The 22,001-nt window shown below is 48.3% G+C and overlaps 2 long non-coding RNA genes across 3 annotated transcripts in view; one reads left to right on the top strand and one right to left on the bottom strand.

Moving 5' to 3' along the window:
* Positions 1 to 22,001, top strand: part of LOC137522009 (uncharacterized) — a 205,068-nt gene that overhangs the window by 48,088 nt on the left and 134,979 nt on the right. Inside the window, exon 2 of the long non-coding RNA XR_011022252.1 lies at positions 13,869 to 13,946. This is a non-coding gene — a long non-coding RNA (uncharacterized lncRNA). The remainder of the gene's footprint in view (positions 1 to 13,868; positions 13,947 to 22,001) is intronic.
* The window catches only part of LOC137522008 (uncharacterized), a 291,997-nt gene continuing 283,496 nt past the window's right edge, over positions 13,501 to 22,001 (bottom strand). For both annotated transcript variants that reach the window (XR_011022251.1, XR_011022250.1), the window contains one exon: positions 13,501 to 13,916. This is a non-coding gene — a long non-coding RNA (uncharacterized lncRNA). The remainder of the gene's footprint in view (positions 13,917 to 22,001) is intronic.

Here is a 22,001-nt window from a genome sequence, read left to right as displayed (position 1 = left end):
CAATGAGGGAGAGGTGAGGTGGAGGAGGGGCAGAGGGGGGGGGGGGATGTGAGGGTGCAGGTGCCCACAGACAGGAGACAACCACCCGTCCAATGAGGGAGAGGCGAGGTGGAGGAGGGGCAGAGGGGCAGAGGAGTGGTGAGGGTGCAGGTGCCCACAGACAGGAGATAACCACCCATCCAATGAGGGAGAGGCGAGGTGGAGGAGCGGCGGAGGGGCAGAGGGTGGTGAGGGTGCAGGTGCCCACAGACAGGAGATAACCACCCGTCCAATGAGGGAGAGGCGAGGTGGAGGAGCGGCGGAGGGGCAGAGGGGTGGTGAGGGTGCAGGTGCCAACAGACAGGAGATAACCACCCGTCCAATGAGGGAGAGGTGAGGTGGAGGAGCGGCGGAGGGGCAGAGGGGTGGTGAGGGTGCAGGTGCCCACAGACAGGAGATAACTACCCGTCCAATGAGGGAGAGGTGAGGTGGAAGAGCGGCGGAGGGGCAGAGGGGGGGGGGGGTGAGGGTGCAGGTGCCCACAGACAGGACTTAAAGGGGTTCTTTTGCGAAAAAAGTAGGCAGTTAAAAAATGTGACAGATGACAGTCCATCTTTTTAAAGAGAAACTCCAACCTAGAATTGAACTTTATCCCAATCAGTAGCTGATACCCCCTTTTACATGAGAAATATAATGATTTTCACAAACAGACCATCAGGGGGTGCTGTATGACTGATTTTGTGCTGAAACCCCTCCCACAAGAAGCTCTGAGTACCGCGGTACTCTGGGCAAACTGCCACAGTGTAACAATGTTCACAGACAGGAATTAGCTGTTTACAGCTGTCTCTAACAGCCAAAACAGCTAGGAGCAGCTACATAACCTGCCCACAGTAAAAATGTCACCATGTAATAAATGTCAGAATGTAAATCAGGGAGAGGAAAGATTTTACAATGAGCAAACACTGACTAAATCATTTATACATAATTATGGTAAAAAATGAAGCACTTTTTTTTACTACATTATTTTCACTGGAGTTCCTCTTTAAGGGGGATTCTCAGGGCTTTCTTTGTTTTCAGCAGCATTTCCTGAACAACAGTTTAACTGCCAAAATAGCAAGATACCAGCCGGCCTCCCTAATCACTTGCACACTATTATGTCAGTTAGATTTTGCAACTGTTGTTCAGGAAATGCTGTTGAAAACTGAGAAAGCCCTGAGAATCCCCCATGAGGAGATGGACTGGCCCAAAACCTGTCATCTGTCACATTTTTTAACTGCCTACTTTTTAACCCCTTTAAGGATCACTTTAATGTTCTGCATTCATTAACATGTCTGCTGGCCGGAGACGCGCGGTGACGTATGTTAGAAAGTCAGGCGCTTTTTAAGTAGAAGTCCGCATGAAACGTTACAAGCCGTAAGCCAGCGCGATTCCCACATCTTCCCTAAAACTCGGAAGCACCTGCACCACCTGGCCTAGGGGGAGGGTCTGCTGGAATCAGGGAGGTCCCTGGAGCATTCTGGGTATGGGGGCGGAGTCAGGCATCGCTCCTCTGCAGTGATGCACAGCACAGACAGCATTGATTTCGGAGGGCTGTCCTGTTTTCATCTGCTTGAAACAATCCCTTGTGATCGTCTCAGGGGACTGTCTACCCTGAGCGCAAGTGCCCTGTTATGTTTGTTTTTACCTTCAGTGACTAAAGGTGTTGGATCTCTCCCCTGAACCAGAGGCATATCTAGGGAAAACTGCGCCTATGGCAGACACGGATATCCGCTCCCAGGGAAGGCTGGAGGCACATCTTCCAAATATTTTATGAAGTCTCGGTTAAATTGGTTGTGTTCAAGTTGAAGTGAAACATGGTCTGTAAGAATGGAGTATATAGCCTATACATATCCCCCAAATAAGAGGCAGCTTGTGCCCCTAAAATACTTAACCAGGCAGCAGAATGTCTCCAAGATACAAACTTAAATCTGTATGGAGAACACCAAGGATGCTATGGAGACGTACCACCAGTGAGAGGCGCCTATGGCACATGCCATACCTGCACCCCTGTAGATACGCCACTGACCTGACCACTACTGTTGTTCTATTATTGTCCCCATAATTGGGGGTCTCCCCTCCTACACAAAATATCAGGCTGCTCGTCAGATAGCTGAGCAGGGGGGTTGTACACTAACCATGCTAAACTATCACCCCAAATGATCACTGTTATGGCCAATTGCTAATACGAGCATGTGTGCAGCTTATGAACTCTGTAGATTTACTGAAAAAAGCCACGTTCTATTGCAGAGCATGTGATATGTAGCAACACGTACATAAAGGGTGTTTTCAACTAAATACACGTTATATGTTCTGAAAGGTTGTGGCTGTTATGTGGAACAACTTCATTTCAAACGAGATGAAAGAGATACCCAAACGATTGTATGCCGGAGCAACAGATTCTGGCCAGCCGACACTGATGCAGATGTGAGTTCTGTTACCTGGCTACCCGGGATTCTGCGGAGCTTCTGCTCAGCGCCTCCGTCAAATGCTGTGCTTGTTTGTTTGTTTTTTTCAAGAATGCCAGCGTTTAAAGGGAACCAGACGAAGCACCCTTGTGTATTTTACCATATATATCAGTAAGAACATTAGAGAAAACACTTACCATGCTGTCTGTTTCATCCTCACTGCTAATAGTGCCTGTTATCAGCTGTGATAAGAATCCCGGACTGAGCATTCAGTCTGGCTTTGCAGGGAATAATTATAGCTGAGTCATTATAGCAGAGCCACAAGGGGGCAGGCTTGGGCTTGAAAAGACACCAGAGAAGACAGACTCAGCTATAATCATTCCGTAGCAAAGTCAGACTGAATGATCAGTCAGGGATTCTTATCAGAGGTGATAACAGTCAGATTAAACAGAGAACAATGAAACAAAGAGCAGATTAAGGGCTTGATTCACAAAGCGGTGCTAACTGTTAGCACGCCTGTGAAAACCCCCTTAGCACGTCTAAACAATCTTTTCGCGCATAAAACTTTACACGCGCAAAACTTTATGCGCGTAAAACTTTACGCGCGTACTGCACAGAGCGCAGGGCGCACCGCGCGAAGTGCCCATTAAAGCCTATGGGACTTAGCGCGCGTAAAACTTTGCGCGCGTAAAACTTTACGCGCGCAAAGTTAGCGCGCGATCTGATTGAGAAATCCGGTGCTAACCTACTTAGCACCCTGGTTAGCGCGTCTAAAGACTTTAGACGTGCTAAGTAGGTTAGCACCGCTTTGTGAATCAAGCCCTAGGTGTTTACTGTCATGTTCCCAGTGATTTATAAGGTAAAATACAAGAGGGTGCTTCATCTCTGGTTCTCTTTAACAGCTAAGCTTTTAATGGCTTTTCAAGGCTTTTAATGGCTTTTAGGAGAGCGTTGCATTTTCTGGGCTTTTGCAGGAAGTATAGGGAAAGGCTGCGCTTTTATGGGCTTTCTTTGGCTTTCATGAGCTTTCAGTGGCTTTTGTTGACTTTCAAACGCCTTCTAGAAGCTGCATGTTGCTTTTGAGACAAGATGAGACGCCAGGAGCAACTGCCAGGCTTTCATGAAAGCCTGCAAAAGCTTGTAGTAAATGCTCCCATTCACTTGCATGGGACGGCGGTAGATCCCTAAAAACGTTAGTTTTAAAACACAGGTTTATTTTCAGCAAAACGTCCCTGGGAACCAGCCCTAAAAGTGTGTGGAGTCTAACAGGGCTGTGCAGTCGCGGCATAAATCACTGGACTCCTCAGTTTATGAAACCTCCGACTCTAAGTAGTCAGAATTGCTCCGACTCCTCCCCCGACCCCACCGCCCCTGCAGGACTATGGAATGGGTACAAAAATCATCCAACTCAGACTGCACAGCCCTGTAGTCTACAGACGATAAAATATCATCATGGCTTCAACTCCCAGCATGCAGTAAAGGCGGAAACAGCTGATTATACAGCTCGTGAAATGTCAATTCATTGAGGCCGTAACCGCAAGGAAAACTAAAATGACCAACTTGTGAGGAAAATTGCCGACTTGTGCGGTAAATACCGCAATAAATGTGAGCTCACAAAGATTATCACATGCGGTAAAAGTACAGGAATTTTTTCACATTTTCGCGAAAAACACGAAAAGGCAAAAATTCAAGCACTTTTTCGAGAAAATTTTCTCTAATCGAATATAAGATTTTCAATGAGAAAATGACTTTGACGAAAATCCGCAAGCAGCTGTCTCCAGCCTGAAGCTGTCGGTAACAAACAGCCATTCGGAGGGTTATAGAGGGGAGGAAACAGAGCAAAGAAAAGGGGAAAACTAATTACATTATTCAGGAAAATAAGACAGTTATTACAGAAAACATATTTCCCTAATTTCACAATATTATGTAGTAATCAAAATGGTTAATAAGATAATAATGGTCTTGAGCTGATAGAAATGTTATATTCATTTTGCGCAGCTTGGACTTGCTCTTTACTTGTCAGTATAATAATCAGTATCACATCTTCCATCTATTTTCCCTGCACTGCAATAATCATTAATGACATACCGAATTCAATGCCACACGATTCCTTAACATACCGAATGAAATACTGCACCAGTTAAAAAGCTTAGTCAACTGTCACGTCGTTTATCGTCACATTACCAAAATATTACCACATATGTGAATTCTGGTAAAAATAACAAGACTAAAACACTTATGTGGTATAACAACAAAGGCGCCAAGTAGAGTAAAATTAGTTAAAATTGTTAAAAAGGGGGAAGTGGGTGGACTCGCCTCCCTTCTGAAAAAATGGCCAGACAACGGGCAGGTTACTTCAAGTTTAAAGTAACATTTATTATGAGCTCCAAAAGTGCAACGCGTTTCACGGTTAACAGTCCCGCTTCTTCAGGCAAACAATTTTTGGAGGGAGCAAAGTCGGGTCAAGAGCCAGATATAGCGCCTTTGTCAAGAGACAGACAGAGGCGCTATATCTGGCTATTGACCCGACTTTGCTCCCACCAAAAATTGTTTACCTGAAGAAGCGGGACTGTTACCCGTGAAACGCGTTGCACTTTTGGAGCTCATAATAAATGTTACTTTAAACTTGAAGTAACCTGCCCGTTGCCATTTTTTCAGAAGGGAGGCGAGTCCACCCACTTCCCCCTTTTTAACAATTTTAACTAATTTTACTCTACTTGGCGCCTTTGTTGTTATACCACATAATTGTTGAGTTGCTGAGCGGGGTCAGGTTACAATTCTCCCCGCCTGCTTATCCAGTGGTTGCCTTGGAGGCGACCCGTCCTTGTGAGTATAATCATTGTGTGTGTTTGCATCAGACATCCCCTTATTAACAGATTTCAATAACCCTGTAGGTTCCATGCTAGGGCACCGGTGGCATGTAAGGAGAGGGTGAGGGCTGTATTAGGTGGCTGTAGGTTCCATGCCGGGGCACCGGTGGCATGTAAGGAGAGGGTGAGGGCTGTATTAGGTGGCTGTAGGTTCCATGCCGGGGCACCGGTGGCATGTAAGGAGAGGGTGAGGGCTGTATTAGATGGCTTTAGGTTCCATGCTGGGGCACCGGTGGCATGTAAGGAGAGGGTGAGGGCTGTATTAGGTGGCTGTAGGTTTCATGCTGGGGCACTGGTGACATGTAAGGAGAGTTTGAGGGCTGTATGTGATCTTCTTTCTCTCTATTCTTGCTATTTGCACTAAAAGTAGTTTCATGAAAGATTAGCTTTCAGGAAAACAGTCCCATCTATCCACACAGATCCCCGTGCAGGTCACATTGTGCTGAGAATACATATAATGTGATGTTCAGCTCACAGTGGCAATTACGGGAGTACTGGTCTGAGTTAAGATCTAATTCATTGGATCACTGAAAGTCCTCCAACTCTCAGGGACACTCTCAGGGATTTGGTTGCCTAAAGTGTATGTAGCTTGACAAACCTCAGTGATGTCTGTAGGACACCAGATCTTAGTGATGTCTGAAGGGCACCAGACCTTAATGATGTCTGTAGGCCACCAAACCTTAGTGATGTCTGTAGGGCACCAAACCTTAGTGATGTCTATAGGACACCAAAGCTCAGTGATGTCTGTAGGACACCAGATCTAAGTGATGTCTGCAGGACACCAGACCTTAGTGATGTCTGTAGGACACCAAACCTCAGTGATGTCTGTAGGACACCAAGCCTTAGTCAATCTCTGTAGGCCACCAAACCTCAGTGATATTTGTATGGCAACAAACCATAGTAAACTCTGTACAACTACAAATCTTAGTCACTGTCTGTAGGACACCAAACCTTAGTGATTTGACTGTCTGTAGGCCACCAAACCTTAGTGATGTCTGCAGAGCACCAAACCTCAGTGATGTCTGTTGGGCACTAAACTTTAGTGACTGTCTGTAGGAAAACTAAACCTCAGTGATATCTGTAGGACACCAAAACTAAGTGATGTGTGTAGGACACCAGATCTTAGTGATGTCTGAAGGGCACCAGACCTTAGTGATGTCTGTAGGACACCAAACCTCAGTGATGTGTGTAGGGCACCAGATCTTAGTGATGTCTGTAGGGCACCAGACCTCAGTGATGTCTGTAGGACACCAAACCTCAGTGATGTCTGTAAGATACCAAACCTCAGTGATGTCTTTAGGCCACCAAACCTTACTGATGTCTGTAGGCCACCAAACCTTAGTGATGTCAGTAGGACACCAAACCTTAGTGATGTCTGTAGGACACCAAACCTCAGTGATGTCTGTAGGACACCAAACCTCAGTGATGTCTATAGGACACCAAAGCTCAGTGATGTCTGTAGGACACCAGATCTAAGTGATGTCTGTAGGACACCAAACCTCAGTGATGTCTGTAGGACACCAGATCTTAGGAATGTCTGCAGGACACCAGACCTTAGTGATGTCTGTAAGACACCAAACCTCAGTGATGTCTGTAGGACACCAAACCTCAGTGATGTCTGTAGGACACCAGATCTTAGTGATGTCTGCAGGACACCAGACTTTAGTGATGTCTGTAGGACACCAAATCTCAGTGATGTCTGTAGGACACCAGATCTTAGTGATGTCTGTAGGACACCAGATCTTAGTGATGTCTGTAAGACACCAAACCTCAGTGATGTCTGTAGGACACCAAACCTCAGTGATGTCTGTAGGGCACCAGATCTTAGTGATGTCTGCAGGACACCAAACCACAGTGATGTCTGTAGGACACCAAACCTCAGTGATGTCTGTAGGACACCAAACCTCAGTGATGTCTGTAGGACACCAGATCTTAGTGATGTCTGCAGGACACCAGACCTTAGTGATGTCTGTAGGACACCAGATTTTAGTGATGTCTGTAAGACACCAAACCTCAGTGATGTTTGTAGGACACCAAACCTCAGTGATGTCTGTAGGACACCAGATCTTAGTGATGTCTGTAGGACACCAAACCTCAGTGATGTCTGTAGGACACCATATCTTAGTGATGTCTGCAGGACACCAGACCTTAGTGATGTCTGCAGGACACCAGACCTTAGTGATGTCTGTAGGACACCAGATCTTAGTGATGTCTGTAGGACACCAGACCTCAGTGATGTCTGTAGGACACCAGATCTTAGTGATGTCTGCAGGACACCAGACCGTAGTGATGTCTGCAGGACACCAGACCTTAGTGATGTCTGTAGGACACCAGATCTTAGTGATGTCTGTAAGACACCAAACCTCAGTGATGTCTGTAGGACACCAAACCTCATTGATGTCTGTAGGACACCAGATCTTAGTGATGTCTGCAGGACACCAGACCTTAGTGATGTCTGTAGGACACCAGATCTTAGTGATGTCTGCAGGACACCAGACCTTAGTGATGTCTGCAGGACACCAAACCTCAGTGATGTCTGTAGGACACCAAACCTCAGTGATGTCTGTAGGACACCAGACCTCAGTGATGTCTGTAGGACACCAGATCTTAGTGATGTCTGCAGGACACCAGACCGTAGTGATGTCTGCAGGACACCAGACCTTAGTGATGTCTGTAGGACACCAGATCTTAGTGATGTCTGTAAGACACCAAACCTCAGTGATGTCTGTAGGACACCAAACCTCATTGATGTCTGTAGGACACCAGATCTTAGTGATGTCTGCAGGACACCAGACCTTAGTGATGTCTGTAGGACACCAGATCTTAGTGATGTCTGCAGGACACCAGACCTTAGTGATGTCTGTAGGACACCAGATTTTAGTGACTTGACTGTCTGTAGGGCAACAAACCTCAGTGATGTCTGTTGGGCACCAAACCTTAGTGACTTGACTGTCTGTAGGCCACCAAACCTTAGTGATGTCTGTAGGACCCCAAACCTCAGTGATGTCTGTAGGACACCAGATCTTAGTGATGTCTGCAGGACACCAGACCTTAGTGATGTCTGTAGGACACCAGATTTTAGTGACTTGACTGTCTGTAGGGCAACAAACCTCAGTGATGTCTGTTGGGCACCAAACCTTAGTGACTTGACTGTCTGTAGGCCACCAAACCTTAGTGATGTCTGTAGGACCCCAAACCTCAGTGATGTCTGTAGGACACCAGATCTTAGTGATGTCTGAAGGGCACCAGACCTTAGTGATGTCTGTAGGGCACCAAACCTCAGCGATGTCTGTAGGGCACCAAACCTTAGTGATGTCTGTAGGTCACCAAGCCTTAGTCAATGTCTGTAGGCCACCAAACCTCAGTGATATTTGTATGGCAACAAACCATAGTAAAGTCTGTACAACTACAAATCTTAGTCACTGTCTGTAGGACACCAAACCTTAGTGATTTGACTGTCTGTAGGCCACCAAACCTTAGTAATGTCTGTTGGGCACTAAACTTTAGTGACTGTCTGTAGGAAAACTAAACCTCAGTGATGTCTGTAGGACACCAGATCTTAGTGATGTCTGTAGGGCACCAAACCTCAGTGATATCTGTAGGACACCAAAACTCAGTGATGTGTGTAGGGCACCAGATCTTAGTGATGTCTGAAGGGCACCAGACCTTAGTGATGTCTGTAGGACACCAAACCTCAGTGATGTGTGTAGGGCACCAGATCTTAGTGATGTCTGTAGGGCACCAGACCTCAGTGATGTCTGTAGGACACCAAACCTCAGTGATGTCTGTAAGATACCAAACCTCAGTGATGTCTGTAGGACACCAAACCTTACTGATGTCTGTAGGCCACCAAACCTTAGTGATGTCTGTAGGACACCAAACCTCAGTGATGTATGTAGGACACCAGACCTTAGTGATGTCTGTAGGACACCAAACCTCAGTGATGTCTGTAGGACACCAAACCTCAGTGATGTCTATAGGACACCAAAGCTCAGTGATGTCTGTAGGACACCAGATCTAAGTGATGTCTGCAGGACACCAGCCCTTAGTGATCTCTGTAGGACACCAAACCTCAGTGATGTCTGTAGGACACTAGATCTTAGTGATGTCTGCAGGACACCAGACCTTAGTGATGTGTGTAAGACACCAAACCTCAGTGATGTCTGTAGGACACCAAACCTCAGTGATGTCTGTAGGACACCAGATCTTAGTGATGTCTGCAGGACTGCAATCCTCTGACATTGACGCCCTGGGCCCAAACTCGCCCCCACCATCAGAGAGAGAGGCGGATGTGCTTAAACACTTGCTAAGATTAAATGCTAGGAAAGCCTCTGGTCCGGACGGAGTGTCACCAGCCTGCCTGAAAACTTGCGCTCGTCAGCTTGCTCCCACCCTCTCTTCCATCTTCACGAGGTCCCTCCAGGGAGGCAAAGTACCTGCGTGCTTCAAGAGGTCCACCATTATCCCGGTCCCCAAAAAGCAGGGAATCCTCGACCTCAACAACTTCAGGCCCGTGGCACTTACATCCGTGATCATGAAAGCTTTTGAAAGCATGGTGCTCCCCCTCCTTAAAGGGAAACTGAATAGAGAGGTATATGGAGGCTGTCATGTTTATTTCCTTTTAAGCAATACTAGTTGCCTGGCAGCCCTGCTAATCCTCTGCCTCTAATACTATTAGCCATAGCCCCTGAACAAGCATGCAGCAGATCAGATGTTTCAGTGGATCAGACTTATAAGTCAGATCTGACAAGACTAGCTGCATGCTTGTTTCTGGTTTTAATCAGCTACTACTGCAGAGAAATAGACCAGCAGGGCTGCCAGGCAACTGGTATTGATTAAAAGGAAATAAACATGACAGCCTCCATATACCTCTCTCTTCAGTTCCCCTTTAAGCACTCCACAGTGGGACTGCTAGACCCACACCAGTTCGCGTACAGAGCGAACAGGTCCACTGACGATGCCATTAACATCTGCTTGGAGCTCGTCTATGATCACCTGGACAGACCAGACTCCTACGCCAGGATCCTCCTACTGGACTTCAGCTCTGCATTCAATACCATCAGCCCCAGAATACTGCAAGACAATCTTGCCGCGATAGGAGTCCACCCCACCTTACGCCTGTGGATCACAGACTTCCTCTCCAATAGGTCCCAGGTTGTCAGGCTGGGCACTATCTCCTCACAACCTAGGATCACCAACACAGGAGCCCCACAAGGCTGCGTCCTGTCGCCGTTTCTGTTCTCTCTATATACGAACAACTGCAAATCCACGTCGGACTCTGTAAAAGTAATCAAATTCGCTGACGACACGACCATTGTCGGTCTCATCACCAATAACGATGAGAAGGAGTACCGCCACCAGGTCGAAGGCGTCTGTCACTGGTGCAGAGAGACCGGATTGGTTCTAAATACAGCGAAAACTGTGGAGATGATTGTTGATTTCAGGAGATGCGCCCCCACCCCGCCCCCAATCTGCATCGATGGCAAGGAGGTGGGAGGAGTCCCCAGCGTCCGCCTTGTGGGCACAACCATCTCCAATGACCTGAGGTGGAAGGCCAACACTGCCTCCTCACAGAGGAAAGCCCAACAGAGAATTTTCTTTCTCCGCCAACTAAAAAAGTTTGGTATGGCCCAAAAACTTCTGACAAACTTCTACTCCGCTACAATTGAATCTGTCCTATGCTCTTCCATCCTGGTCTGGTACGCCAGCATCTCTGCCAGCGACAGACTCAAACTGCAGAGGGTCATCAGATCAGCGGAGAGGATCATCGGGAGATCCCTTCCCTCACTGGACCTCCTTTACCACTCCAGGCTGTACTCCAGAGCATTAAGGCCCATACTCACAAGTGACATTTGTCGCCGCAACACGCGGCGCGCGCGTGTTGCGGCGACAGGTCGCCCGTGAGTATGGGCCGTCGCACACGCGCGCACCCCGAACTGTCGCCCGCCGCTCATGTCGCCATGCGATTGAAACTTTCAATCGCATGGCGACAGTTGCCGCTGCCCCCCGCCGCAACTGTCGCTAGTCCGCGTGAGTACGCGGACTAGCGACAGCAACCTCCATGTAGGAACATGGAGCTTCCGGCGGGGGGAGGAGGAACGTCAGCGACAGCTTCCGTCTCGCCTCTGGTCCCTCTTCCGCGTGTGTACGCGGAGGGACCTGGCGAGAAGCTGTCGCCGGCCTATCGCCCACACGCTCACGTGTGCTGGCGACAGGCCACATTTCTCGCCCGTGAGTATGGGCCTTTAAAGATCACCAGCGACCCCTCACACCCAGGCCATCGCTTCTTTAGTCAGCTACCCTCGAGCCGGAGGCTCCGGTTCCGGTCCATCTTCACCAAGACCTCAAGGCATAAAAACAGTTTCTTTCCCTCGGCTGTCAACCTTCTGAACTCTCTTCACGTAACTGCCCATCCTCACACCACAACACCATGTCTGCACTGAGGCACTCTGTACGTAGATAGACGCGCCCTAGCTCAAGCTGACTCTTTTTGGGCGCTCTTGAGTGTTTCTTTGTGTTATAACTTATGCTACATTGTCTTTCTCTGCATCTGGTATAATGTTCTGTTCCTTTCTGACTGCTTGACTTGTCCTGTTATCTGTACCTATATCCTGTATCAGTACCCTGTACGTGCCAAGACCAATTCCAGGCACGACCCAGTCGTGCTTGGCGATAATAAAGATTCTGATTCTGATACCAGACCTTAGTGATGTCTGTAGGACACCAAATCTCAGTGATGTCTGTAGGACACCAGACCTTAGTGATGTCTGTAGGACACCAGATCTTATTGATGTCTGTAAGACACCAAACCACAGTGATGTCTGTTGGGCACCAAACCTCAGTGATGTCTGTAGGACACCAGATCTTAGTGATGTCTGCAGGACACCAGACCTTAGTGATGTCTGTAGGGCACCAAACCTTAGTGATGTCTGTAGGACACCAGATCTTAGTCATGTCTGTAAGACACCAAACCTCAGTGATGTCTGTAGGACACCAAACCTCAGTGATGTCTGTAGGACACCAAACCTCAGTGATGTCTGTAGGACACCAGATCTTAGTGATGTCTGCAGGACACCAGACCTTAGTGATGTCTGTAGGACACCAGATCTTAGTGATGTCTGTAAGACACCAAACCTCAGTGATGTCTGTAGGACACCAAACCTCAGTGATGTCTGTAGGACACCATATCTTAGTGATGTCTGCAGGACACCAGACCTTAGTGATGTCTGTAGGACACCAAACCTTAGTGATGTCTGTAGGACACCAGATCTTAGTGATGTCTGTAAGACACCAAACCTCAGTGATGTCTGTAGGACACCAGACCTCAGTGATGTCTGTAGGACACCAGATCTTAGTGATGTCTGCAGGACACCAGACCGTAGTGATGTCTGCAGGACACCAGACCTTAGTGATGTCTGTAGGACACCAGATCTTAGTGAGGTCTGTAAGACACCAAACCTCAGTGATGTCTGTAGGACACCAAACCTCAGTGATGTCTGTAGGACACCAGATCTTAGTGATGTCTGTAAGATACCAAACCTCAGTGATGTCTGTAGGACACCAAACCTTAGTGATGTCTGTAGGACACCAAACCTCAGTGATGTCCGTAGGACACCAGATCTTAGTGATGTCTGTAAGATACCAAACCTCAGTGATGTCTGTAGGACACCAGATCTTAGTGATGTCTGTAAGATACCAAACCTCAGTGATGTCTGTAGGACACCAAACTTTAGTGATGTCTGTAGGACACCAAACCTCAGTGATGTCTGTAGGACACCAGATCTTAGTGATGTCTGTAAGATACCAAACCTCAGTGATGTCTGTAGGACACCAAACCTTAGTGATGTCTGTAGGGCACCAAACTTCAGTGATGTCTGTAGGGCACCAAACCTCAGTGATGTCTGTAGGGCACCAAACCTCAGTGATGTCTGTAGGACTCCAAACCTCAGGGATGTCTGTAGTAGCAGGGGGAGGGGGGGCGGGGAGGGTGCTTCCGCATCACACATGGAGGGAGTCCTGGTAGTATGTATGGTAGATTTCCAATGGATTTGATACTAAAATCTATTGGAAATCTGTGATCAGTGTGTGGGCAAGCATAAGATCTGGAATCTGAAAAAGAACAAAGCTTAAAATATTGTAAAGCTTAAAGGTTATATGGGAAATGCAGCACAGCATTGAAGTTGTATGTAAAATTATACCTTCTGCACACACTTTTCTGTCTCGCCACATTCTGGCCTCCGCAATGCACGGTGGGTAATTCTAACAAAATGGCCGACCTGGCAGCTTGTATCGAGATGTGTGCGAGTTTCCTGAAAGCTCCGCCTCCCATCTCTGCGTCTGGAGGTTCATGTCTTGTGTTTCCATGTTTTAGGCATTCCTGAAAGCTCCGCCTTCCATCTCTGCGTCTGGAGGTTCATGTCTTGTGTTTCCATGTTTTAGGCATTCCTGAAAGCTCCGCCTCCCATCTCTGCGTCTGGAGGTTCATGTCTTGTATTTCCATGTTTTAGGCATTCCTGAAAGCTCCGCCTCCCATCTCTGCGTCTGGAGGTTCATGTCTTGTGTTTCCATGTTTTAGGCGCAGCGGAGCTGACAAGCGGTGACTCTTGGTTTGGGCGGCAGACATCTGAAGGGCGGAGAAAAGGCCGATAATTGGGTAAGTTCCATAATATTCACTTTTCTTGTCACTTCCTAAAACATGTTTGGAATTGTTTGGCATCGGTTGGGGAGTTTCGGCATAGCCGTACGTCATATTTTAGCCATTTTTTTTATTTCTTTTAATTTGTAAAGTACACTGCAAAGTGTTTTTATCAACTAATTTACATTCACAAAAAAATGGAGATTAGTGATGTTTTGTGTGCCCATAAAAAAAGAGGAAACCGAGATTATGTGCCATATATGGGCAGCACAGGGACACAGTGATTACCACTCTCACCTCGGAGCACTACTATCCTATAATCAGCTCCCATTCTGAGCATTATGTGTGTGGACTTTGTATGTTCTAACCATGTATGCACTGCGTTTCTCTGGTTATTGTGATGGATTGTGATTTGATACCTGCAAAATTGTCCTTACCTATGACAGTGATATCAGAATGTGAGCTCCTCTGAGGACAGTCAGTGACATGACTATGTACTCTGTAATGTGCTGCAGAAGATGTCAGTGCTATATAAATACATAATAATAATATGGTAGGACATTAGACTATGACTATGGTAGGATTATATTGTGAGCTCCTCTGAGGACAGTGAGTGACATGACTATGTACTCTGTAATGTGCTGCAGAAGATGTCAGTGCTATATAAATACATAATAATAATATGGTAGGATATTAGACTGACTATGGTAGGATTAGAGTGTGAGCTCCTCTGAGGACAGTCAGTGACATGACTATGTACTCTGTAATGTGCTGCAGAAGGTGTCAGTGCTGTATAAATACATAATAATAATATGGTAGGATATTAGACTGACTATGGTAGGATTAGAGTGTGAGCTCCTCTGAGGACAGTCAGTGACATGACTATGTACTCTGTAATGTGCTGCAGAAGATGTCAGTGCTATATAAATACATAATAATAATATGGTAGGACATTACACTATGACTATGGTAGGATTAGAGTGTGAGCTCCTCTGAGGACAGTCAGTGACATGACTATGTACTCTGTAATGTGCTGCAGGAGATGTCAGTGCTATATAAATACATAATAATAATATGGTAGGACATTAGAATATGACTATGGTAGGATTAGAGTGTGAGCTCCTCTGAGGACAGTCAGTGACATGACTATGTACTCTGTAATGTGCTGCAGAAGATGTCAGTGCTTTATAAATACATAATAATAATATGGTAGGACATTAGACTATGGCTATGGTAGGATTAGAGTGTGAGCTCCTCTGAGGATAGTCAGTGACATGACTATGTACTCTGTAATGTGCTGCAGGAGATGTCAGTGCTATATAAATACATAATAATAATAATATGGTAGGACATTAGACTATGACTATGGTAGGATTAGAGTGTGAGCTCCTCTGAGGACAGTCAGTGACATGGCTATGTACTCTGTAATGTGCTGCAGGAGATGTCAGTGCTATATAAATACATAATAATAATATGGTAGGACATTAGACTATGGCTATGGTAGGATTAGAGTGTGAGCTCCTCTGAGGACAGTCAGTGACAAGACTATGTACTCTGTAATGTGCTGCAGAAGATGTCAGTGCTTTATAAATACATAATAATAATATGGTAGGACATTAGACTAGGACTATGGTAGGATTAGAGTGTGAGCCCCTCTGAGGACAGTCAGTGACATGACTATGTACTCTGTAAAGTGCTGCAGAAGATGTCAGTGCTATAGAACTACATGGTTGAAGCAATTACATTTTTTTTCATCAGAAGCAGAAGTTCAGTTCAGAAAATGTAATCTCAGCTGGTGTTTCATTCCTTTGCAGTTATTTATGTCCTAGATATGAAGGCAACTGTGTGAAAAGCTCTGATTATCTCTTCTGATTATCAGTAATGTGATAAAAGGAAAGCTTTACATCTAAGCAACTTGTTATGCAGCATATAGCCCGGGTAATATCAGAAATCTGCCCGGCTGTCCGGAGAAAACTAAGATCCTATTGTAAAGTCCTGGTCATGTGAGTCTAGCTGGAGAACTTAGAGGACCTGTAGTGACATATAGCAGAATGCAGTAAAGAGGCCCTGTAGTGACATATAGCAGGATGCAGTAAAGAGGCCCTGTAGTGGCATATGGCAGAATGCAGTAAAGAGGCCCTGTAGTGGCATATGGCAGAATGCAGTAAAGAGGCCCTGCAGTGACATATAGCAGAATGCAGTAAAGAGGCCCTGTAGTGGCATATAGCAGAATACAGTAAAGAGGCCCTGTAGTGACATATAGCAGAATGCAGTAAAGAGGCCCTGTAGTGACATATAGCAGAATGCAGTAAAAAGCTCCTGTAGTGACATATAGCAGAATGTAGTAAAGAGGCCCTGTAGTGACATATAGTAGAATGCAGTAAAGAGGTCCTGTAGTGACATATAGCAGAATGTAGTAAACAGGCCCTGTAGTGACATATAACAGAATGCAGTAAAGAGGCCCTGTAGTGACATATAGCAGAATGCAGTAAAGAGGTCCTGTACTGACATACAGCAGAATGCAGTGAAGAGGCCCTGTAGTGACATATAGCAGAATGCAGTAAAGAGGCCCTGTAATGACATATAGCAGAATGCAGTAAAGAGGTCCTTTAGTGACATATAGCAGAATGCAGTAAAGAGGCCCTGTAGTGACATATAGCAGAATACAGTAAAGGGGCCCTGTAGTGACATATAGCAGAATGCAGTAAAGAGGCCCTGTAGTGACATATAGCAGAATGCAGTAAAGAGGCCCTGTAGTGACATATAGCAGAATGCAGTAAAGGGGCCCTGTAGTGACATATAGCAGAATGCAGTAAAGAGGTCCTGTAGTGACATATGGCAGAATGCAGTAAAGAGGCCCTGTAGTGACATATAGCAGAATGCAGTAAAGAGGCCCTGTAGTGACATATAGCAGAATGCAGTAAAGAGGTCCTGTAGTGACATATAGCAGAATGCAGTAAAGAGGCCCTGTAGTGACATATAGCAGAATGCAGTAAAGAGGCCCTGTAGTGACATATAGCAGAATGCAGTAAAGGGGCCCTGTAGTGACATATAGCAGAATGCAGTAAAGAGGTCCTGTAGTGACATATGGCAGAATGCAGTAAAGAGGCCCTGTAGTGACATATAGCAGAATGCAGTAAAGAGGCCCTGTAGTGACATATAGCAGAATGCAGTAAAGAGGTCCTGTAGTGACATATAGCAGAATGCAGTAAAGAGGTCCTGTAGTGACATATAGCAGAATGCAGTAAAGAGGCCCTGTAGTGACATATAGCATAATGCAGTAAAGAGGCCCTGTAGTGACATATAGTAGAATGCAGTAAAGAGGCCCTGTAGTGACATATAGTATAATGCAGTAAAGAGGCCCTGTAGTGACATATAGCAGAATGCAGTAAAGAGGCCCTGTAGTGACATATAGCAGAATGCAGTAAAGAGGTCCTGTAGTGACATATAGCAGAATGCAGTAAAGAGGCCCTGTAGTGACATATAGCAGAATGCAGTAAAGAGGCCCTGTAGTGACATATAGCAGAATGCAGTAAAGAGGCCCTGTAGTGACATGGACATGAGGGGGGGGGGGGAGAGACACACGGGCTTGATTCACTAAAGCGTGCTAACACAGTTTGCACGTGCAAACTAGGGTGCTAAGTAGTTTGCACGGACAAAGCTGTTACTGATCGCGCGCTATTTGGTGTGCGCGAAATGTAGCACAGGTGCGCGCAAAACGTCACACCGTCCGTGTGCAAAGTACGCTTATCAGGTTACTTTGCACATGGATGATGCGCCATTTCGCGCACACCGGTGCGCCATTTTTTAAGCACTGCGTAGTGCTAAACTTTGTGCGCGCATATTAGTGCATATTAGTGCATGATGAGGCAGTTTGCATGTGCTAAGGGGCTTTTCACTGGTGTGCTAACACTTAGCGCGTTATTGTGAATAAAGCACAGGATAAGCCCTGCTGTGTGTCTGGCTTGCCATTGTCTGGTGTCTCTGGGACACACTCTGCAGTGATTTGCCCCTCAGCTAAAACAGAAAGGACCGGCACCGCTGTCTTGTATCAAAGCTATTTTAATAGCACCAAAGTGGCTGCTGCCAAGACAAGACAGCGGTGCCGGTCCTTTCTGTTTTATCTGGACTGCACTTCCCAGGAGGCACTGGGGAGAGACCTTGGGCACGCTGCATACTCTTTTTTGGAAACGGTGCTCCCTCTCTTTTGTTTATATTGCCCCTCAGCCGCAGCTGATTGGGGGTTTTCCTCTTGTTGTTGTCCCGTCATTGTGTCACTCTGAGCTGCCTATCCCTGGAGAGAGCTGCAGACAGATAATGGGTGAAAGGTCATTTCCTATGTGATGTCTGGCCCAGCCTATGAGACCTCTGCCTGACTTATAACCTTGTCTGCTGCCCCAGACTGCCTGCAGCTGCCACCTCTGACCCCGCTGTCTGTCCTTGCTCCTCTCCTGACCTCGCTGTCTGTCCCAGCTCGTCACCTGACCCCGCTGTCTGTCCCAGCTCCTCACCTGACCCCGCTGTCTGTCCCAGCTCCTCACCTGACCCCGCTGTCTGTCCCAGCTCCTCACCTGACCCCGCTGTCTGTCCCAGCTCCTCACCTGACCCCGCTGTCTGTCCCAGCTCCTCACCTGACCCCGCTATCTGTCCCAGCTCATCACCTGACCCCGCTGTCTGTCCCACCTCGTCTCCTGACCCCGCTATCTGTCCCAGCTCCTCACCTGACCCCGCTGTCTGTCCCAGCTCCTCACCTGACCCCGCTGTCTGTCCCAGCTCCTCACCTGACCCCGCTGTCTGTCCCAGCTCATCACCTGACCCCGCTGTCTGTCCCAGCTCCTCACCTGACCCCGCTGTCTGTCCCAGCTCCTCACCTGACCCCGCTGTCTGTCCCAGCTCCTCACCTGACCCCGCTGTCTGTCCCACCTCGTCACCTGACCCTGCTGTCTGTCCCAGCATCTCTCCTGACCCCGCTGCCTGTCCCAGCTCCTCACCTGACCCTGCTGTCTGTCCCAGCTCCTCACCTGACCCCCTGTCTGTCCCACCTCGTCACCTGACCCCGCTTCCTGTCCCAGCTCCTCACCTGACCCCGCTGTCTGTCCCAGCTCCTCACCTGACCCGGCTGTCTGTCCCACCTCGTCACCTGACCCCGCTGTCTGTCCCACCTCGTCACCTGACCCCGCTGTCTGTCCCAGCTCCTCACCTGACCCTGCTGTCTGTCCCAGCTCATCACCTGACCCTGCTGTCTGTCCCAGCTCCTCACCTGACCCCGCGGTCCGTCCCAGCTCATCACCTGACCCCGCTGCCTGTCCCAGCTCCTCACCTGACCCCGCTGCCTGTCCCAGCTCCTCTCCTGACCCCGCTGTCTGTCCCAGCTCACCACCTGACCCCGCTGCCTGTCCCAGCTCCTCTCCTGACCCCGCTGCCTGTCCCAGCTCCTCACCTGACCCCGCTGCCTGTCCCAGCTCCTCTCCTGACCCCGCTGCCTGTCCCAGCTCCTCACCTGACCCCGCTGCCTGTCCCAGCTCCTCTCCTGACCCCACTGTCTGTCCCAGCTCCTCACCTGACCCCGCTGTCTGTCCCAGCTCCTCACCTGACCCCGCTGCCTGTCCCAGCTCCTCTCCTGACCCCGTTGTCTGTCCCAGCTCCTCACCTGACTCCACTGTCTGTCCCAGCTCATCACCTGACCCCGCTGTCTGTCCCAGCTCCTCACCTGACCCCGCTGCCTGTCCCAGCTCCTCTCCTGACCCCGCTGTCTGTCCCAGCTCCTCTCCTGACCCCGCTGCCTGTCCCAGCTCCTCATCTGACCCTGCTGTCTGTCCGAGCTCATCTCCTGATCCCGCTGTCTGTCCCAGCTCCTCACCTGACTCCACTGTCTGTCCCACCTCGTCACCTGACCCCGCTGTCTGTCCCAGCTCCTCACCTGACCCCGCTGTCTGTCCCAGCTCCTCACCTGACCCCGCTGTCTGTCCCAGCTCCTCACCTGACCCCGCTGTCTGTCCCAGCTCCTCACCTGACCCCGCTGTCTGTCCCAGCTCCTCACCTGACTCCGCTGTCTGTCCCAGCTCCTCACCTGACCCCGCTGCCTGTCCCAGCTCCTCTCCTGACCCCGCTGTCTGTTCCACCTCGTCACCTGACCCCGCTGTCTGTCCCAGCTCCTCACCTGACCCCGCTGCCTGTCCCAGCTCCTCTCCTGACCCCGCTGTCTGTCCCAGCTCCTCTCCTGACCCCGCTGTCTGTCCCAGCTCCTCTCCTGACCCCGCTGTCTGTCCCAGCTCCTCACCTGACTCCGCTGTCTGTCCCAGCTCGTCACCTGACCCTGCTGTCTGTCCCAGCTCCTCTCCTGACCCCGCTGTCTGTCCCACCTCGTCACCTGACCCCGCTGTATGTCCCAGCTCCTCACCTGACCCCGCTGCCTGTCCCAGCTCCTCTCCTGACCCCGCTGTCTGTCCCAGCTCCTCACCTGACCCCGCTGTCTGTCCCAGCTCCTCACCTGACTCCGCTGTCTGTCCCAACCCTTCCCCCCAAATACAACCTTTACTATGGGGTCAGTGTTACAGCACACATGATCATTTTAGCTGACATTTATTTTTACAGCCAGTGAAAGCTCAAAAGACGCCTGGAGTGAGATGGGGATATGGAGGCTGCCATATTTAATTTCTGTTAAACAATACCAGTTGCCTGGCTGTCCTGCTGATCTCTCTGGCTGCAGTAGGGTCTGAATCACACACCTGAAACAAGCATGCAGCTAATTTAGTCACACTTCAGTCAGAGCACCTGATCTGCTGCATGCTTGTTCAGGGGCTGTGGCTAAAAGTACTAGAGATGCAGGATCAGCAGGAGACTCGGGCAACTGGTATTATTTTACAAGAAAAAATCCATATCCTTCTCCGTTTAGCATCCCTTTAAATGGAAATAAATATGGCAGCCTTTATATTCTTCTCACTACAGGTGTGCTTTAAGGTCATGACAAATTGCACCATTTGTTTTGCTATAATTGCTGGAAGTGTATTTCTTCACTTCTAACTTCTGATCAGTACACACTTAAAGGGGCAGTATGACGAAAAATTGTAAAATGTAAAATATATGCAAACATGTACAAATAAGAAGTACGTTTTTTCCAGAGTAAAATGAGCCATCAATTACTTTTCTCCTATGTTGCTGTCACTTACAGCAGGTGACAGAAGTGACAGGTTTTGGACTAGTCCATGTCTTCATAGGGGTTTCTCAGGGGTTTATTTTCAAAATCACTTAGTGAATGGCAGTCCAACTGCCAAAAAACTGTAGGGAGCAGGGAAGCTGGACAGCATCATTGTTTAAATCCCTTTAAGGGAATATCTTTATAAAGAATAAAAGCCTTGCTGAGAATCCCCCATGAGGAGATGGACTAGTACAAAACCTGTCGGTTCTGTCAGATTTCTACTACCTACTGTAAGTGACAGCAACATGGGAGAAAAGTAATTTATGGCTCATTTTACTCTGGAAAAAACTTACTTCTTATTTGTACCTTTGCATATATTTTAAATGTTAAAATTTTTCGCCATAGTGCCTCTTTAAAGGAAAACTGAGGCGAGAGGGATATGGAGGCTCCTGACCTGCTCATAGAGACAGCAAAGCAAGAGCCAGCGGTGATGGGTGAGCGGTGTGAGCAGCGAGGGCGGTGGGTATGTGCAGCGATACATCAGTAGGAGCTGGGGGGTTTTGTATCAGCGGTCTCTGGTCCTTAAAGAGAGTCTGAAGCGAGAATAGATCTCGCTTCAGACCTTATATATAGCAGGGGCACGTGTGCCCCTGCTAAAACGCCGCTATCCCGCGGCTTAACGGGGGTCCCTGTCCCCCCAAACCCCCTCCGTAATGCGGGGGAGCGCTTCCTGGTTGGGGCAGGGCCGACCGCCGCAGCCCTGCCCCACGCGCGTCTGTCAGCGCGTATCTCCGCCTCTCCCCCGCCCCTCTCAGTGTTCCTTCACTGAGAGGGGCGGGGGAGAGGCGGCGATGCGCGTCTGATAGACGCGACTGGAGGCAGGGCTGCAGCCGTTAGCCCTGCCTCCAGGAAGAATATTACCAGCGACCATTTTC

This window comes from Hyperolius riggenbachi, chromosome 6 (assembly GCF_040937935.1).
Source record: "Hyperolius riggenbachi isolate aHypRig1 chromosome 6, aHypRig1.pri, whole genome shotgun sequence".
NCBI lineage: Eukaryota > Metazoa > Chordata > Amphibia > Anura > Hyperoliidae > Hyperolius > Hyperolius riggenbachi.
This window is presented reverse-complemented; position numbering and strand designations above follow the sequence as displayed.